Below are 18,765 nucleotides of genomic sequence, written 5' to 3'. Positions count from 1 at the left end.
ACTCCATCAAGGACATCTGCAAGGGGTGTTGTCTTAAGAAAGCAACCTCTATCCTCAAGAACCCTCACCACCCAGGCCATGCACTCTACTCTGCAACCATCAGGAAAAAGTTACAGGTGCCTAAAGACGAGCACTCAGTGGCACAAGGACAGCTTTTTCCCCCCTCTGCCATCAGATTCCCTAATGAATAATGAACCAGACGCTGCCTTGCCTTGTCATTTTCTTTCTCTTGCACTATTTTGAAAGGTGGGTTATATGTTTCCACTGGGATGCTGCCACAAAACAACGAATTTTGTGACATACTCACGACAATAAATTCTGATTTTGATTCTGATCTTGTTTGACCTGCTGAGTTCCTCCTGCAGATTCCAGCATCTGCAGTTTCAGTGAAACATTGTGGTGAAGTAACACTCAGCAGAGTTTTGACCAATAAATATAATCACAGAAGATTTGTTGCAGTAACATCTTTTCACATTTAAGATTGCTCACATTTCTTTGTCTTTCAGAGTTAGCACTGATCTTGATGCTTCAACAAAAGAACAGAGGAAGACAGAATAGCTGATGCTGTTTACAATGTACTGCAACCCAACGTGAACTGGACTCAATTCAGTCATTAAATTTATGTCAGATGTAATGCACTGCAACTACTCAGCTTAATTTAAAGACTCATACTTCCAGCATACTGTCAGCCACAATCGGAGCTGGTACCAGACTATTTTGTGCCCTAGGTAAGGCCAAAAGTATTAAAATCTTACCTTCGAATGTTCAGAGGGTCGCCATGGGGATCGGAACCATCTGATGGAGCTCCAGGGAGAGGCAGGAAGAGGGAAATGGGGGGGGGGGGAGAGAGCAGAAATTGGAGAGGGGGAGGAACAGGGGAACGGACACCAGGGAAGGATGGAGCGGGGTCTGGGGAGGGGTGGGGAGGCGGGAGCAGCAGACACCAGGGGAGGGGGGAGCCGGGAGAGAGGGAGGAACCTGCTGGGCTCCAGCAACCCAGCACTGAGCCAATGTGGCCATATCTGAGCGAGGCCAGTTACATCTCCATCACCTCCCCCTCCCCAGGGAGCCACTATACCATTGCCTTCCTCGAGCCGCACACTCACCAGAAAGTGCCTCCCTAAAAAAATTTAAAGTCTTACCTGATCACCACGTGCTGGTTGGGGCACTCCACAAACATGTAGCCGCACTTGAGCTGAACTTGTCCGACAGCTCAGCATAAGTAAAGAGTGCCAATGTATTGAAAACATTCCAAGCTTTCAAACCAATGCGTTTGAAAGCTTGACATGTCAGACCCAAAACAGCTGTCTGAGTATGCCTGCATCCCAGTCTGAGATGCAATTTTAAGCTAGAGTCAGTCTCCGGCCGTGAAACTGTAGTGAGGGTATAGGACATAGAGAGAGAAGGAGTCACCTGGCTCCAACAACACTGAACTACTACACTTGTGCCGAGTGCAGAAAGATACGGACCCCGGGATACCTCAAAGTCAAATGTCGAACTGTCTAGCCACCCTGACTGCGCCCCTCTGAGGTCTGCGCTCTAGGCGGCTGCCTAGTTTGCCTAATAGTAGTGCCAGCCTTGACCACAGTTTAAAAGGTGACACTTTTACCTCTGATACAGAAGATTCGGGATCAGAAGGTAGATGAATGAAGAGATTCATAACCGGCTGAGGGTGACCTTGATGGCCTTTCAGGCAGGTGATCCAGATCTCTACAGATACGACCTACAAAAGGTTATTTCAGCAGCAGGGAGGCAATTCCAAGACAAGCTCGAGGCAGTCAGAAACACACAAACTATGACAGGAATTGAAGGTCATTACATCCTACAACAAGGCAAAGCCAAACACCATAAATGGCTGTGATACTTCACTACCCAATGAGCTGAACACCCTTTATGCTCGCTTTGAAAAGGAGAACTCAACTATACATTTGAGAACCCCTACCGTAGCTGACCACCCTTTGAAATCTGTCTCTGAGGGCAACATCAGAACATCCTTCAAGAGGGTGAACCGTCGCAAGGCATCAGGCACTGATGGCGTACCCGGCACAGTATTTAAAATCTGTGCCAACTAACTAGTTAGAATGTTCATGGAGATTTTCAATCTCTCATCGCTGCAGTTGAGGTTCCCACCTGCTTCAAAGGAGCATCAATCATACTGGTGCTCAAAAAGAGTAGTGAGCTGCCTCAATAACTATCACCCAGTAGCACTCACATCTACTGCGATGAAATGCTTTGACAGGTTGGTTGTGGTGAGAATTAACTCATGCCAAATTCAAGATCTGAGCCCATTGCAATTCACCACCATGGCTCCACAGCAGATGCAATATCACTGGGTCTACACTCAGCTCTGGATCATCTCGAAACCAGCAACAAATACATAAGGCTAATCTTCGTCAACTTCAGCTCGGCTTTCAACACCATCATACCCTCGGGATTGGTCAACAATCTCCAAACCAGGGCCCCTGCACCTCTTCTGCAACTGAATCCTTGACTCCTCATCAGGAGATCATAGTCAATACAAATTGGAAACAACATCTCCTCCTCACTGACAATCAACACAATCAATGCATGCTTAGCCCACTGCTCTACTCATGACTGTCTAGCTAGACACCACTGTTGTCAGCAGAATCATAGACGGCAATGAGGATATGTACAGGTGTGAGATAGATCAGCTAGTTGAGTGGTGTCACAATAATAATCTTGTATTTAACATTACCAAAACTAAGGAACTAATTGTGGACCACAAGGGGTGATCAGGAGAATATGAACCAGTCCTTATCAGGGGGATGGGGGTGGGGAGGTCAGCAGTGGAAAGGGTTAAGAATTTCAAGTTCCTGGGTATCATCATCTCTGAAGATCTATCCTGGGACTTACATGTCAATGCAATCATAAAGAAGGCTCACCAGTGGCTATACTTCATGAGGAGTTTGAAGAGATTAGGCAAGTCACTAATGTCTCCTGTAAACGTCTGGTCATGGAGGTACCAATGCACAGGACAGGAAAAGACTACAGAGCATTGTGAACTTGGCCAATGCCATCATGGGTATCAGTCTTCACTCCATCTTTTGTCTTCTACAAAAGGTGGTGTCTTTAAAAAAAAACAGCCTCTATTCTCAAGCTAAGCTACCATCAGGAAAGAGCTATATGAGCCTGAAGTGAGTGACTAGTGGAGTTTCACAGGGATCTGTTGTGGGATCCCTGCTCTTTCTGGTTTTTAAAAATTACTAGATGAAGTGTAAGGATGGGCCAGTAAAAGTTTGCTGATGATGCGAAGGATGGAGGAGTTGGGGTTGTCGTAGGTTCAAAAATTATATGTACAGGATGCAGAGTTGGGCAGAAAAGTGTCAGATGGAATTCAATTTGGATAAGTGTGAGGTGATGCATTTTCAAAGGTCAAATCTGAATGCTGAGTGCAAGGTTAATGGTCAGATACTTTGGGATGCTGGGCTTCATTAGTCAGGGATTGAGTTCAAGTGGTCACATTGCAAATCTGCATATCTGGTGAGGACACATTTAGAATATTGTGTTCAGTTCTGGTCACCTTTATTATCAGAAGGATGTAGAAGCTATGAAGAGGGTGCAGAGGAGATTTACCAGGATGTTGCCTGGACTGGAAAGTAAGTCTTATGTGGCCAGATGAGCTGAGCTAGGACTTTTCTCTTTGGAGTGAAGGAGAATGAGAGGTGACTTAATAGAGGTCTATAAGATTCTGAGAGGCATAGATAATGTAGACCTTTTTCCTAGGTTGGGAGTAGCAAATATCAGAGAACATCTGACAAGTTGAGGGGAGGAAAGTTTAGGGGAGACATTTGGGGTTATTTTTTTTTTACAGAGTTGTGGAATGCCTTGCCAGGGGTGGTGGTGGAGGCTGAAATGTTAGAGGCATTTAAGAGACTCTTAGACAGGCACAGAGATGAAGTAAAAGCAGAGGGTTATGAGGTAGGAAGGGATTAGTTTATTTTTTGGTCGGTGTCCAAGTTGGCACAATATCAAGGCCTGAAATGCCTGTACTGTGCTGCAGTGTTCTATGTTCTATGATGAACACCCAACGGTGCAAAAACAGCTTCTTTCCCTCTGCGATCAGATTTCTGAATGAACAATGAACCACAGACACGAGCTCACTTTCTCTTCTTTTGCACTAATTAATTTTTTAATATTATTTATAGCAATATTTGTACCTGTAATGCTGCCACAATATAACAAATTTTATGGCACACGTTCACAATAAGTTCTGATTTTTCTTCTAAATAAGAAATTCAATTCCCACTCCAGAAGACCCAGGTTGATACACCCAGTGTACTAATGTCCAAGGTACCATCATTTAAATGAAAGTCAAGCTCTCTTCTCTCTCAGATGCACTCATAAGAAATTTCTGCAATTTTACAAATAAGACAATATTGATGAGAGTTTATTGTTAAGTGTATAAGTCCAATGCTCCAAAATTTTAATTGCTGCGGCCAGACAGGTATGCAAGATAGTATAATAGTATAAATTAGGGTACCATAATATGCCAAGACAGAATAAAACATTTAAAAAGGAGAGAGAAATAAATTCACAGCTGTAGTTCGAACAAGAGGGGAAAAAAAAGTACAATTTTAATAGTGCAGATAAATATTTTGGCAGTCCTGGAAAAGTTTATGGCTAGGGTTCAGATATTATTGCGAGGTTAAAGAGCCCAAATAATATAGTCTTTGGAAGGGGAAAAAAACTGTCCATGAACCTCGAGGTATTGGACTTTAGGCTTTTGTACTTTTGTGGGAGTACTTCCCAATGTTCTGGCCAACATAATAAAAAATTATCTAGTAATTTATTTAATTGTTGAAACTATGTGGATACATTGGCTACAATATTACTATGTCACAACAATGAGAACTTCACTGATCGCAAGGCATTTTGAAATGTCATTACAGGTGCCATGGAAATTGAATTATATCGGTTCTATTGCAGAAATCTCTCAGCTGGTTTGAGTAAATAATAGTTTCCATTTCTTCACCAAACTAAAGCAGGTTCAACTTTGTAAATATTTGCATTTTTCTAAAATTTTGGCAGGTTCCACAGTTGTGTGGCATTGAGGCCTCCATTCGTTTTGGTACATTTGGGTACTCTGGACAGCCTTGACCACTAGATGGCTCTCCAAGATCAAATTTTGATTTCCATCTCAAAACCATGATGGAACCTTAGGCAAACAATGAGCTGCGCGATGCAAGAAGCATCCATGGGCAGAAATGGTCAATCAACATTTCAGGTTGGGACCCTTTGTCTAGACTGATTTCCATTGGTTTAGTAATTAACACTCTCTCAATGAATATATGGTAGATCTCCCATTCCACACCTGTAGATGGAAAGTGCTCAAGTAAAAGCTGCAGCACATTCCACAGAAGACAGCACAAAATTGACAAACAAAACTGCTCCATAGCCAGCAAGCATCTAAGGGGCACTGGCTCATGCGTTAAAAGGGTCAGTTCCCATGCTGAACATCCAAATTTTTAAAAAATCTTACTGCTGTTCCTCTGGTCAAACTGATTTAGAGGATGCTCACACATTGAGACATGGACGAGCAGTGCAGTTCACAAGATGACCCCTGAGCTTTCCACGTTTGCCTGTCAGTTTATTCTCCATCCCATTCTCTCCTCCTTTAACAACTATTCCAAAAACTCCTTTCCCCCACAATGAAAAAACTGATTCTTTCTCCTATAACTTCACGTGCAGTCCAATACCTCACCACCACACTAACACATGGACTGAAATCATTAAGCCTCCCAGAGATGCACCTCAGTCCTATCACCACCCTCCACTACACAATAACAGTAATGGAGAGTACCAAGTACCTCAGAGTTCACTTCAGAAGTGGCCTATCTTGGACACATAACATCTCACTTATCAAGAAGGTGCAACAATGACAGCACTTTCTGAGAAGACTGAGGTGGGCAAGGGTACTGGCCACCATACTGTTAACTTTCTCCAGGAGCTCTATCAAAAACAATCTGGCCAGCTGCATCATAGTGTGGTAAGGTTGCTGTAGAGCATTGGATTGGAGGTCAATCCACATGATCATAAGAGCAGCAGAGAAGAGAATCACTGGGGTCTCCCTCACCTCCCCATCCCCCAATCGATGTGATTTACTGTGATTGCTGTTTAAATAGGGCTTCTAAAATCAGTGAGGACCATTACCACCGTGTGCACAGCAACTTCCAGCTACTTCCCACTGGGAAAAAGATACAGAAGTGTTAGTGCCAGAACCACCAGGCTGATGAACTGCTTCTTCCAATGGGGAGTGAGAATGCTGAGTGAATGATGAACTGCTATAACAACTCTCCAAAACTCCACTATTAATAATATTTATTTTGTATTTGTGTTAACTGTATGTGTACGTGCACTGCTTTGCACTGTGGACTGAAGAGCTGTTTTGTCGTGGTGTACTCGTACAATCGGATGATAAAAAAACTTGAACTTAATGTCCCTCTTCTGTTGAAGTTGAAATTTATGATCATCTGACTGTATAAATACAACCAGACAAAACAATATTTTTCCAGCCCACGTTGCACTCACATACACACATAATACACAGCACAAAATAATCACACATGTATACATATATGTCAGAATAATTTACTCATTTCATTGATTAAAGTCCCAAAGTTACAGGATACCTTTCATCAATCTCACAGCCTGCCGGAAGAAGCTATTTCCCAGCCTGGCAGTCCTGCTTTTGATGCTCCTGTACCTCTTTCCTGAAGGTCATGCAGGAGACTGCCTCGGAACACCAGGTGCTGTAGGTTTCTGTGAGGGGCATTGCACAAAGTTGCGACTCCGCCTGCCTTATGGTTAACAAAAGTTAAAGAATGTGGTGTATGTTACATTCTAAAAGTAGTATTACGAGACAATAATGGAACTGTTACCCTTACATTTACCGAAGATTCTGTGTGCTGGATAGTAGAGACCTTCGATAAATCTTTGAGCCCTATTTAAGCAATGCTCCCAAAGAATGTCGTCAATGGAGACCTCAATCCCAGCTGTTTTGATGATTCCCTGTGTTGTCTTCCAGTCCGATACTTTGCAGCTATCATTCCATAGAATGATGAGCCAGACAGGACATTCTTAATTGTGCTGGTGTAAAATGTCATTGAGATGGAGACTGGTAACTTTGCCCTTCTCAACCTCCTTAGGAAGTGTAGGCGCTGCTTCACATTCCTAACTAATGAGAAGGTGCTGTGGGTCCAATGTTTATGCATCAAGGAACTTTGTGCTCTCCACGACAGGACTATTGAAGTCTAATAGGGAGCGGTCAACCTTTGTCATCCTGAAGTTCATAATCACCTCCTTTGCCTTGTCAGTGTTGAGACTCAGGTTGATGTTCTTGCACCATTTAACAAGCTTCCTAACCTCCTCTCTGTAAGTTGACTCATCATTGTTGCCAATGAGGCCAATTACTGTTGTATCATCTGCAAACATGATGATTCTATTAGAACTGAATCTGGAAGTGGGGCCATTAACAGAGATATTTAAGATGTCACTGGCCACGGGGGTAGTGCCAAAGGATTGGAGGGTGGCGCATGTGGTTCCGCTGTTTAAGAAAGGGTCTAACTGTAAACCTGGGAATTATAGGCCATGAGTCTGACGTCTGTGGTGGGCAAGTTGATGGAAAGTGTTCTGAGGGATGGTATTTACAAATATTTGGAGGTACAGGGATTGCTAGGGAGTAATCAGCATGGTTTTGTCAGGGGTAGATCATGCTTGACAAACCTGATTGAGTTTTTCGAGGGGGTTACAAAAAAGGTTGATGAAGGGAAAGCTGTGGACGTTGTCTATTTAGACTTTAGTAAAGCTTTTGACAAAGTTCCCCACAGGAGGTTAGGAAAAAAGGTGGAGGCATTAGGTATAAATGAGGAGGTAGTGAAATGGATTCAGCAATGGTTGGATGGGAGGTGTCAGAGAGTAGTGGTAGAAAATTGTTTGTCCAATTGGAGGCCGGTGACTAGTGGAGTTCCTCAGGGATTGGTCCTGGGTCCACTATTATTTGTTATATATATTAACGATTTGGAAGTAGGGGTGGAGAATTGGATAAGCAAGTTTGCGGATGATACAAAGATTGGTGGTGTTGTGGACAGTGAGGAAGATTACCGTAGATTAAAAGGTGATTTAGGAAGGCTGGAGGTGTGGGCTGAGAAATGGCTGATGGAATTTAATACAGATAAGTGTGAGGTGCTATATTTTGGAAAGGCAAATCTAAATAGGTCATATGCATTAAATGGTAGGCTATTGAGATGTGCAGAGCAACAAAGGGATTTAGGAGTTGTGGTAAATAGTACCCTCAAGGCTGATTATCAGGTAGATGGTGTGGTGAAGAAGGCATTTGGAATGTTGGCCTTCATAAATCGGAGTATTGAATTCAAGAGTAGGGAGGTTATGATGAAATTGTACAAGGCATTGGTGAGGCCAAATTTGGAGTACTGTGTACAGTTTTGGTCACCAAATTATAGGAAAGATATAAACAAAACAGAGAGAGTGCAGAGAAAGTTCACGAGAATGTTGACAGGATTTCAAGGTTTGAATTACAGGGAAAGGTTGTGCAGACTGGGGCTTTTTTCTCTGGAGCGTATAAGATTGAGAGGGGACTTGATAGAGGTGTTTAAGATTTTAAAAGGGACAGACAGAGTAAACGTGGATAGGCTTTTTCAATTAAGAGTGGGGGAGATTCAAACTAGAGGGCATGGTTTAAGATTGAAGGGGGAAAATTATAAGGGGAACATGAGGGGAAATTTCTTTATGCGAAGGGTGGTAGGGATGTGGAATGAGCTTCCGACAGATGTGGTCGAGGCGGGATCATTGGTTACATTTAAGGAAAGACTGGATAGTTACATGGAGAGGAGAGGACTGGAGGGGTATGGACCGGGTGCTGGTCCGTGGGACTAGGAGGGTGGGGATTTGTTACGGCATGGACTAGTACGGCCGAACTGGCCTGTTCTGTGCTGTAAGTGGTTATATGGTTAAGTGCAGTAGTGTAAACAGCAGCAGTACAGCCCTGAGGTGCACCAGTGCTCAGTGTGATGGGATTTTACACAGAACAGTACAGGTCCTTCGGCCCATAATACTGTGCTGACCTCTAGAGGTCAGGATACCTGACCTCTAGAGGTTTTGCCTCTACTTTAAATTCCTCCATATGCTGTCTAGGAGCCTCTTGAATTTCACCAATGTACCTGCCTCCACCACTGACCCAGTTAGTGCATTCCATGCACCAACCACTCTCTGGGTAAAAAACCTCTCTCTGACATCGAACTTCCCACCCATTACCTTAAAGGCATGCCCTCTTGTGTTGAGCAGTGGTGCCCTGGAAAGAGGTGCTGGCTCTCTATTCCTCTTAATATCTTGTATACCTCTATCGTGTCACCTCACATCCTCCTTCTCTCCAAATAGTAAAGCCCTAGTTCCATCAATCTCTGCTAATAATGCATACTCTCTAAACCAGCTATCATCCAGGTAAATCTCCTCTGCACCCTTTCCAACACTTCCATGCCTCTCCTATAAGGAGGTGACCAGAACTGGATACAGTCCTTCATGTGTGGTCTAACCAGAGTTTTGTAGAGCTGCATCATTACCTCGCAGCTCTTAAACTCAATCCCTCAAAGCTAACACACCATAAGCTTTCTTAACTACCCCGTCTACTTGTGAGGCAACTGTCAGGGAACAGTGGACATGGACCCCCCAGATCCCCTCGCACTGGCTATCCATTCCATAGGATGATGATAGTTCCTTTCAGTCAGTTTGTGGGGTTTGATAAGTGCGTCCTAGAGTGGCTGTACAGACCGATCCTTGATAGGCACTGCTTGCCGTATACTTGGCAGGTGAGGCCTAGAGGGGCAACAGGGGCAGAAGCTCTGCTGTGGCCCTCCTGTGCCTTTCCTCTGTTGCCTCTTTGAGCTTGTTGTCAGCAGCATCCACACCTTTTCTGATGGTGTCCCTCCACTGTGAGTGATCTTGAGCCAGACCCTCACATGTTGATGGGGCAGTGTCAGCTTTCTTGAGGCTCCTGTGTAGGACATCCTTGTACCACTGACCTCTTCATTTTCAGGTACCACTGGACAGTTGGCCATACAAGATGCCCTTGGACAGTATTCCGTCAAGCATTCTGACAACATGTCCTGCCCAACGCAGTTGTGCTGACAACACCAAAGTTGAAACTGTTGGGATTCCAGCTCGAGAAAGGACCTTGACATTGGAGACCTTGTCTCGCTCGGTGATTATCATCAGAGAACTTAGGTGATGTTGCTGCAGTTGGTCAAGCTAACATAAGTGACTCTGTTATGGGCATCTCATCTCACCTGCATATGACAATGGCTCTGTACACCTTGCACTTGGTAGCCACACTACCAAGAATCCAGCCATTAACTTTGTACTCTGTCTTGGAGTTTGTCCTTCCAAAGTATACCACCTCACACTTCTCCGGATTGAACTCCATCTGCCACTTCTCAGACCAGCTCTGCATCCAATTAATGTCCCTCTGCAATCTTCTACCATGTTCTACATTATCTATAACATCACTAATCTTTAAGTCATTTGCAAACTTGCCATCCCACCCTTCTACCCCCTCATCCAAGTCGTTAGTAAAAAGCACGAAAAGCAGAGGTCCTAGAACTGATCCTTGAGGGACTCCATGAGACACAACCCTCCAATCCGAATGTACTCCCTCTACAACAACCCTCTGCTTTCTATAGGCAAGCCAATTCTGAATCCACATGGCCAAGCTTCCCTGGATCCCATGCCTTCTGACTTTCTGAATAAGCCTACCAGGTGGAACCTTGTCAAATGCATATAGACAACACCCATCGCACTGTCATCATTAATATGCTGCCTACCAGTTCTGACTGACTCAAAGAAAGAAAGAGCCAGAGAGATATCAGGATCATAATAAGGAGAAAGATCTGAGGAGAGTGTGACTGTGGTTTATTTTACCTACCTTCCATATGAGACATCAGCTCTCGACTCTACCATAAAGTTCATACGTTCTAGGCTGTGTATAACATAAATAGTTCAATGACTGAACATCTATGATGACTCAAGTCACAAACAAATCCATGATTTGTGACTAGACTGAGCTTTACAAAAGGGATCTTCACACAGGTCTGGGTGCTGTCAACTTTCTGCTCTATAAATTTAAGTTTAGACATACAGCACAGTAACAGGCCTTCTGGCCCATATGCTCATGCTGCCTGTATACACCAATGAACCTCATACATTTTTGGAGGGGGGGGGGGGAACTGCAGCACCTAGAGGAATCCCACACATACACAGGGAGAACATTCAAACTTCTTACAGCCACCGCCAGATTTGAACCTGAGCTGTTGGCACTGTAATAGCATTACGCTAACCTTTATGCTAACCGTGCCGCTCCTGATCTTCAGGAAAGTGACTGAAATGAAGAAAAGGAAGGAAGGGCCCACCATACTACTAAGTAGCTTTACATTCCAAGGCACTGAGAAGACCAAAGGGAACAAGTGGTTTTTTAAAATCTTTACAGATTATCATGAGACACACATTTCTCAACAGGCAGATCTTGGCCAGATTGCAGGGGACACAATGCATTAAAAATATTTAAAGTCTATTAGATTTCACCCGAGAGTTCAATCACACTGCGACTCTTAACTAGTGATACATTTCAGGTTTCAAAAGAAATCTGAGGATGATTGATCCCCATGTAAAGTAGTAAGAAAGTGAAGCCGGTGGATTGTCAATAGCAATTGTCAGCCACGGTTCAGTGTGCAACACTCTTGCCTCTGGCACAGTAAATTGTGGGTTCAAATCCCACTTCAGAGAATTAAACTTAAAAACAGCCTGATACTCTGTCACAATATGAAGGAATGCTGCATTCTGGGTGAGAGTTAAATCATGGTCATCAAACTTCCCAGGGCACTACTTTTTGATGAACAGCAGGGGAGCTATCAACAGCATGCAGGCCAATATTAAATCCTCACCCAATGTCATGACAATAGTGTTGTCATGTCCCTATTTATGGTCATTTGCTGTGTGCAAATTTGCATAATGCAACAATGATTGTCAAAACATTTATGAGCTGTAAAGCTCTTTGAAAGGTTATGTGGTAAATTGGAGTAACAACTGAACTGTGCGGGCTAAATAGTTTTTTTTCTTGTAGGGCACACATAGCCACACCACTCCCAACTTATACTTTCAATGATTGCATTGGAATTGAAAATCTGACCAGGTGAAAGGTAGCTCCTGTTCTCACTTCGTGCTCAGTGCACGAGGATGTATTTCTTCCTCATATCATCTTTTGACATTTCAGCTCCTCACCGTTATTCCAAGAACACAGCTAAATAACTTCTGCCATTGTGAAACCTGGCTTATATTTATGATACATTTCTGGTTTTACAGCAAATATCAAGGCAATACTCTCTCAGGTAACAAGAGTTCCTCACAGAAATCTTGCAAAGACCACATGGTGTGCCACAGGAGGTTCGCTGGAGGCGCAACATGAAAGGCAGGAGATTCAATTGCCAATGCTGCATATACTCCATTCGAGTTGAATTTCCCTCCAATTCTTTGAAGATGAAAGCTTCCTTGAGTTCAATATTTTACTGTATAGTGATCAGAAATAGTAATGATAAATGTCAGTCTGATCCCGAGCAGTTTAGAAGCTAATTGTATTCTGCACCATGAAGCTTCTAATGTTCCAATCAAATTAATCTCACTGTCCCCCAAACAATCCATTAACATTTTTACTCCAATCACTCATCTCTCAACGACAACAAAAGCCCTTTCTGTATTTTCCCACACATCGTCATCTTCCTATGTTCTCATTTACAGCATTCACCTCATCTCAATCTACATTGTAAGCAGTTTTCATCAAACTATTTACATTTATCAATGCATTTTTAACACTCTTAATATACAAAAAGGCACCTTTACAAACAATATTTAGGAAAATTATTTTGGAAAAGATCATTATAAGAGATGAACTTTATAGTTCACTTTCTGAAAAAGACAGCACACGAGGTTGCAGCGATCAGTTCAACTCCACTTCATGGTCAAATCCCCAACCCTACACATTTTGTTTATGATTGTGAAACACTTAGGAAATAAGAAAAACGACATGGAATTTCAAACTAGAGGGTCAGACTGATAACATATGGAGTGGTTTTAACAATGAAGCAAGAGAGCCAGTCTGCAGTAAACCTCAGAGCAGATCATTGGAGATGCGAGGGAGGCCTTCGGAAGCATTGTTTGAGGAGGCAGAAGTACAGCAAGCAAATTAGCAACAGAGTTTGAATAAGAATTAAACCCTTCAGATCTTCAGTCCCGACAGTCTTAACCACGAATGTAAGATCGCTAGAGAAGAAAGTGTATTACCTTAGACTGCATATGAACCAGAAAAACTGCAAGGTGGCTGGGCTCTGGTGATTACAGAAATTTGGCACCAGTAGTCATAGAAACATGGAAGATAGGAGCAGGAGAAGGTCATTCAGCCCTTCGAGCCTGCTCCGCCATTCAACGAGATCGTGGCTGATCTTAAAGTTCAGTACCCTGTCCCCGCCTTCTCTCCGTAACCTTTAATAGCCTTATACTGAAGAAATAGATCTAATTCCCTCTTAAATAGATTTAATGAACCTACCTCTACTGCCCTCTGTGGCAATGAATTCCACAGATTCACCACCCTCTGGGTCAAGAAATTCCTCCTCATCTCGGTCCTAAATGGTTTGCCTATTATCCTCAAACCATGGCCCCAGGTTCTGGATTTTCCAATCCTTGGAATCATCCCATCTGCATCCATTCTGTCCAGTCCTGCCAGAATTTTATAGGTCTCTATGAGATCCCCTCTCAATCTTCTAAACTCCAGTGAGTACAATCCCAATTTGCGCAATCTTTCCTCATAAGTTATTCCTGCCATTCCAGGTATCAGCCTGGTGAATCGCCTCTGCACTCCCTCTATTGCAAGAACATCCTTCCTTAGATAAGGTGACCAAAACTGCACACAATACTCCAGGTGGGGTCTCACCAAGGCCCTGTACAGCTGCAGTAAGGTATCCTTGTTCCTATACTCAAACCCTCTTGATATGAAGGCCAACATACCATTTGCCTTTTTAACCGCCTGCTGTACCTGCATGCTCGCCTTCAGAGACTGGTGTACAAGTACCCCTAGGTCTCTCTGCATTTCCCCATCTCTTAATCTATTGCCATTCAAATAGTAATCTGCCCTCCGGTTTGTATTACCAAAGTGAATAACCTCACATTAGTCCATCCCAGATTTAGCGATTCAGCTTGATGGTCTTTATTTCCCTCAGGTCAGACAGAGTTGTTGCTGCTTCTAGCAAGACTCGAGGAGGTGGTGGGGGGGGGCGGGGTGGGGTGGTTGGTGAGAACTGGCTTGAAAATGTCTCTGATGTAAAGACCTGCTCAACAGAGATAGAGTGCCTGCTGGTGAAACGCAGACCCTTCTATCTGTCCCGGGAATTCATGGCCACGCGGAATGCCGCAGTTTTCGTTCCACCTTCAGCGAATGAGTGAAGCGATGAAGCAGCTTTAGGGTGCCATCTGTGAATTCAAGATGTCTCAACCTAATGCAGTGGTTCTCAACCTTTTTTTATCCCCCGCACCCCTAAAAAATTTTAATATGTTCTCGCACCCCTTAAAGGAATAATTTATTTAAGAATAAAGATGAAAGTGACCAAAACAAATTTGTATAATCAATTTTTACTAATATATAAACAAAAATGAAACATATGGAAAAGAAAAATATATCACAACAAATTAAAAGTTGCATAAACCCTACAAAAAAATTAAATTTTCATCCATGCATGAAATTTCTTTAAAAAAATTAAAGAACTAATGTTCAAATGTTCCTAAGCCAATTTAAATTTAATGACTCTTTTGTTCCTGTTTATTACTTAAGAGTTTTTCCAAAATGTGGCCCTTCGTTGCTGATAGCAGTCCACACGTGCAGACGATTTCTTGCATCATATGTAATTGCGATTTCTAGAATTTGTCTTGATTGACAAAAGGGCACTAAATCCAGACTCGCATAAGTATGTCGTCGCGAATGGGATGAGCACAGTTAATGCTTTTTCACAAAGTCTTGGAAACATGTCCATTGCCAAACACCAATATTGTACCAAAGTTGTGCTTTCAAACTGCACTTCAAGAACATGATTTGTGCGCAGTTCAATAAGATCTTCCTTCAGCTCTTCATCATCCAACATATTATCCAAATTGAAGGAGTATGGATTTATAAAAAAAAACGGAAATGTTATCTCGCAGCCCCTGGAATGCTTTCTCACACCCCCAAGGGGTGCGAGCACCCCTGGTTGGGAAACCCTGCCCTATCTGGTGACTTGTTAACCTGAAAACTGTTCCACCACAGTTTCAACAGCATCAAATCCGTCACCATAGGAGAGAATATCCAGGATCAAGTGTACACCAACATCTCTGATATGTACAAGGCTGCTCCTCCACCCCATCTTGGATACTCCAACAACATATCCATTCTGCTAGCCCCGGTATACACCCCTTTATCAAAATGGGTGAAGTCAATTTGCAAGGAGATCAGGATGTGGCCGGGGAATGGGGGAAGGTGAGGTGGTGTGAGGGGGGCCATAGCAGCATAACAGAACTGCTTTGAGACCACGGACTGGAGCTGTTTCAGGGAGGCGGCCACCTACAACAACTACATAAACATCACGAGCTCAGTGACTGGCTACAATAGCAAGTGCATCGAGCATGTCATAGACATTAAAGGGTACATAACCAGGGCTAACCAGAAACCATGGTTGGATGCAGAAGTCTGAACACTTCTCAGTCCTTGAGATGAAGCCTTCAGAACAGGGGATATGATGCCACCAAGATCAGCCAGGGCTGAATTCTCCTGTGCAATTCAAAAGGCAAAGCATAGTTATGGAAGGATGATCCATAGTCAGTTGTGTGACACTGGGATTATGAGGCACATGCACCAAGTGATCAAAACAATAACAGATCACAAAATGACCGTGTGAGTCACCAATAACAGTACCTTCCTTTTGGACAGACTGAAAATCTTCTGGTGAAACTGCAGATGCTATTATTGTAGTCAAAACACATAAATGCTGGAAAAACTCAAATAGTCTCGCATAGAAGGTAAAGGTATATTACCAATGCTTCAGTCCTGAGCCCTTCATCAAAGTGTGAGTGAAAATAGACAAGCATCTGAATTGATGACTGAGGAAAGAAAGGGGGAAGAATGGAAGGAGGAAGAGTCCAGACCAACAGCCAAAAGGTATTAATTAGATATGATAAGAGAAAAGGTGAGAATTGATTTTGGCTCTGTGAAATAACAAAGGGAGGGGAGAGAGAGATAGACAGACTGCAAGCACACACTAGAGGAAAGGAGATGGGGAAGAAGATTGGGGGGGGGGGGGGTTTCTAATGAAAACAGGAGTCAATGCCTAGATGGAAGATGAAGTGTTGTTCCTCCGATATGTGGATTGTCTCACTCTAACAGTGGATAAGACCATGGACAGACATGTCTCCAAGGGAATGGGGCAAGAAATTGAAATGGGTGGCCATTGGGAGATTTATATGATTGGGGTGGACAGAGCCGAGGTGCCCAATGTATCAATCTTCCAGTCTGCTCCAGTCTCTCCGACGTAGAAGAGACCACAACAGGAACACTGGATGCAGTAGATGACCCCTGCAGATTCACAAGTTAAATGTTGCTTCATTTGGAAGGACAGTTTTAAGCCCTGAATGCTGGTGAGAGAGGAGGTGTGGGTACAAGTGGAGCATTTCCTGCGGTCACAGGGTTAGGTCCCAAGAGGACGATTGGTGGGGAGGGAAGAATGGACAAGGAAATTATGGAGGGAGTGGTCCCTGCAGAAAGTGGAGAGGGGAGGAGAGGGGAATACGTACCTTGTGGAGGGATCATGTAATAGGTGGATTGGTGGAGGAGGTTACGTTGGATGCGGAGGCTGGTGAAGTGGTAGGTGAGGATAAGAGGGATCCTGTTTTTGTTATGTATGGGGTTGAAGGGGGGCTAGGGCAAGTGTGGTAGTAATGGAGGATATGCGGATGAGGGCTGGGTTTATAGTGGTAGAGGGGAAGCCACGTTATTTGAAAAGGAGGATGTATCTATGATCTGGTCTGGAAGATCTTGTCCTGGAAATAGCTGCAATGGAAACGGAGGAATTTAAAGAAAGGAATGGAATTCTTACTGGATACAGGTTATGAAGAGGAGCAGTCGAGGAGGCTGGAGTAGTTGGTGGGTAGAAGATGTCTGTCTAGATGCAGACAATTTTTAATTTGGACATTCAGCACAGTAACAGGCCATTTTGGCCCATGAGTCCGTGCCACCCAATTACAGTATCATCCCGATATATACTTGTGGGCTGAATGGGCTTACATTTAAAATTTAAATTTGTGCTGTAAATGGTTATATGGTTAAAGGTTGCCCACCCTCAGAGTTTATCTCATGAGTTGGAGTCAGAGAGATTGTGAAAAGGGTGATGGACCAAGTGAATTTGAGTTTGGGGTGGAAGTTAGCAGCAAAGTGGATGAAGTGGAGGAACTCATCATGGATGCACGAGGCTGCACCAAAGTAGTTGTTAATGTTGCAGAGAAAGAGTTGAGGGGCTTTTCATGTGTAAGCTTGTAGTATGGATGGCTCCATGCAGCCAACAAAAAGGATGACATTGGTGGGGCCCATGTGGGAACTCCTTAGATTTGGGGAAGTTGAATGAATCAAAGAAGTCATTGAGGGTGAGAACAAGCTCTGTCAGCTGGAGGAGGGTGTTGGTGGAGGGAGACTGGTTCAGTCTCTTTTCAAGAAAGAAATGAAGGACTTTGAGGCCTTTAGTATGGGGATGGAGGCATATATAGTGATGGATGTCCATGGTAAAGATGAGCCAATTGAGTTCAGGAAACTGTATGCTGTTGAAGTGATGGAGAGCATGTGAAGTTTCCCAGATGTAGGTGGGGAGGGACCAGGCCAGAAGGGGACAAAACAGATTCAAGGGAATACCAGTTCGGTGAGCAGGAACATGTGGAAATGATTGGTCTGCTGGGCCAATTGGATTTGTGCATCTTGGGTAGGAGATAGAAATGGGGGGTGCAGTATTGGCGAACATTGAGGTTGGAGGTTGGAGATGATCAGAAGTGGAGCCATGCTAAGAAGTTGATCTTTGGCTTGGCTTCGCGGACGAAGATTTATGGAGGGGGTAAATGTCCACGTCAGCTGCAGGCTCGTTTGTGGCTGACAAGTCCGATGCGGGACAGGCAGACACGGTTGCAGCTGAATGGCATTAACATCGAATTCTCCGAATTCCATTACAAACCATCTCCCCCTCCACTCAATTTCATTCTCCTGTCTCCTTTTCTCTAGCTCACTCTCTCTCCCTCCCTTCCCTTTTCACTGTCTCTTTTTACAGAGCCAAAATCAATTCTCACCTTTCATCTATCATATCCAAGTAACACATTTGACGCCAATCTGTTCTCCTCCCTCTCCAATTCTTACCACTTTCTTTCTTTCTTTCCCCAAACCCAAAACATCATTAATAAATATTTATTCCTAAGGATGCTTTGAGACTGGTTGCGATCCTCCAGCATTTCTGTGTTTTGAACATTTTCTATGTATGGTTGGACAAGAAGAACAGAGTGACACGAAAGAAAGCTCCGCCTATTCCGGAAAAACAGGCCCTTTGCTTAGCCACGGTCGGGGTTAGGATAATCCTATCCATGGTGAACCCACAGAAGACAGTAGAATAACACATCATTGCTGCAATCTTTTGT

General features: G+C 43.6%; 1 protein-coding gene and 1 long non-coding RNA gene across 5 annotated transcripts in view; one reads left to right on the top strand and one right to left on the bottom strand.

Annotated features, from left to right (window-relative positions):
• Positions 1 to 735, top strand: part of LOC138749361 (uncharacterized) — a 30,072-nt gene extending 29,337 nt beyond the window's left edge. Inside the window, exon 5 of the long non-coding RNA XR_011348572.1 lies at positions 507 to 735. This is a non-coding gene — a long non-coding RNA (uncharacterized lncRNA). The remainder of the gene's footprint in view (positions 1 to 506) is intronic.
• LOC138749344 (cadherin-6-like) overlaps positions 1 to 18,765 on the bottom strand; it is a 170,504-nt gene that overhangs the window by 31,399 nt on the left and 120,340 nt on the right. The gene's annotated exons all lie outside the window — the stretch shown is intronic.

This window comes from Narcine bancroftii, chromosome 1 (genome assembly GCF_036971445.1).
Source record: "Narcine bancroftii isolate sNarBan1 chromosome 1, sNarBan1.hap1, whole genome shotgun sequence".
Classification (NCBI taxonomy): Eukaryota; Metazoa; Chordata; class Chondrichthyes; order Torpediniformes; family Narcinidae; genus Narcine; species Narcine bancroftii.
This window is presented reverse-complemented; position numbering and strand designations above follow the sequence as displayed.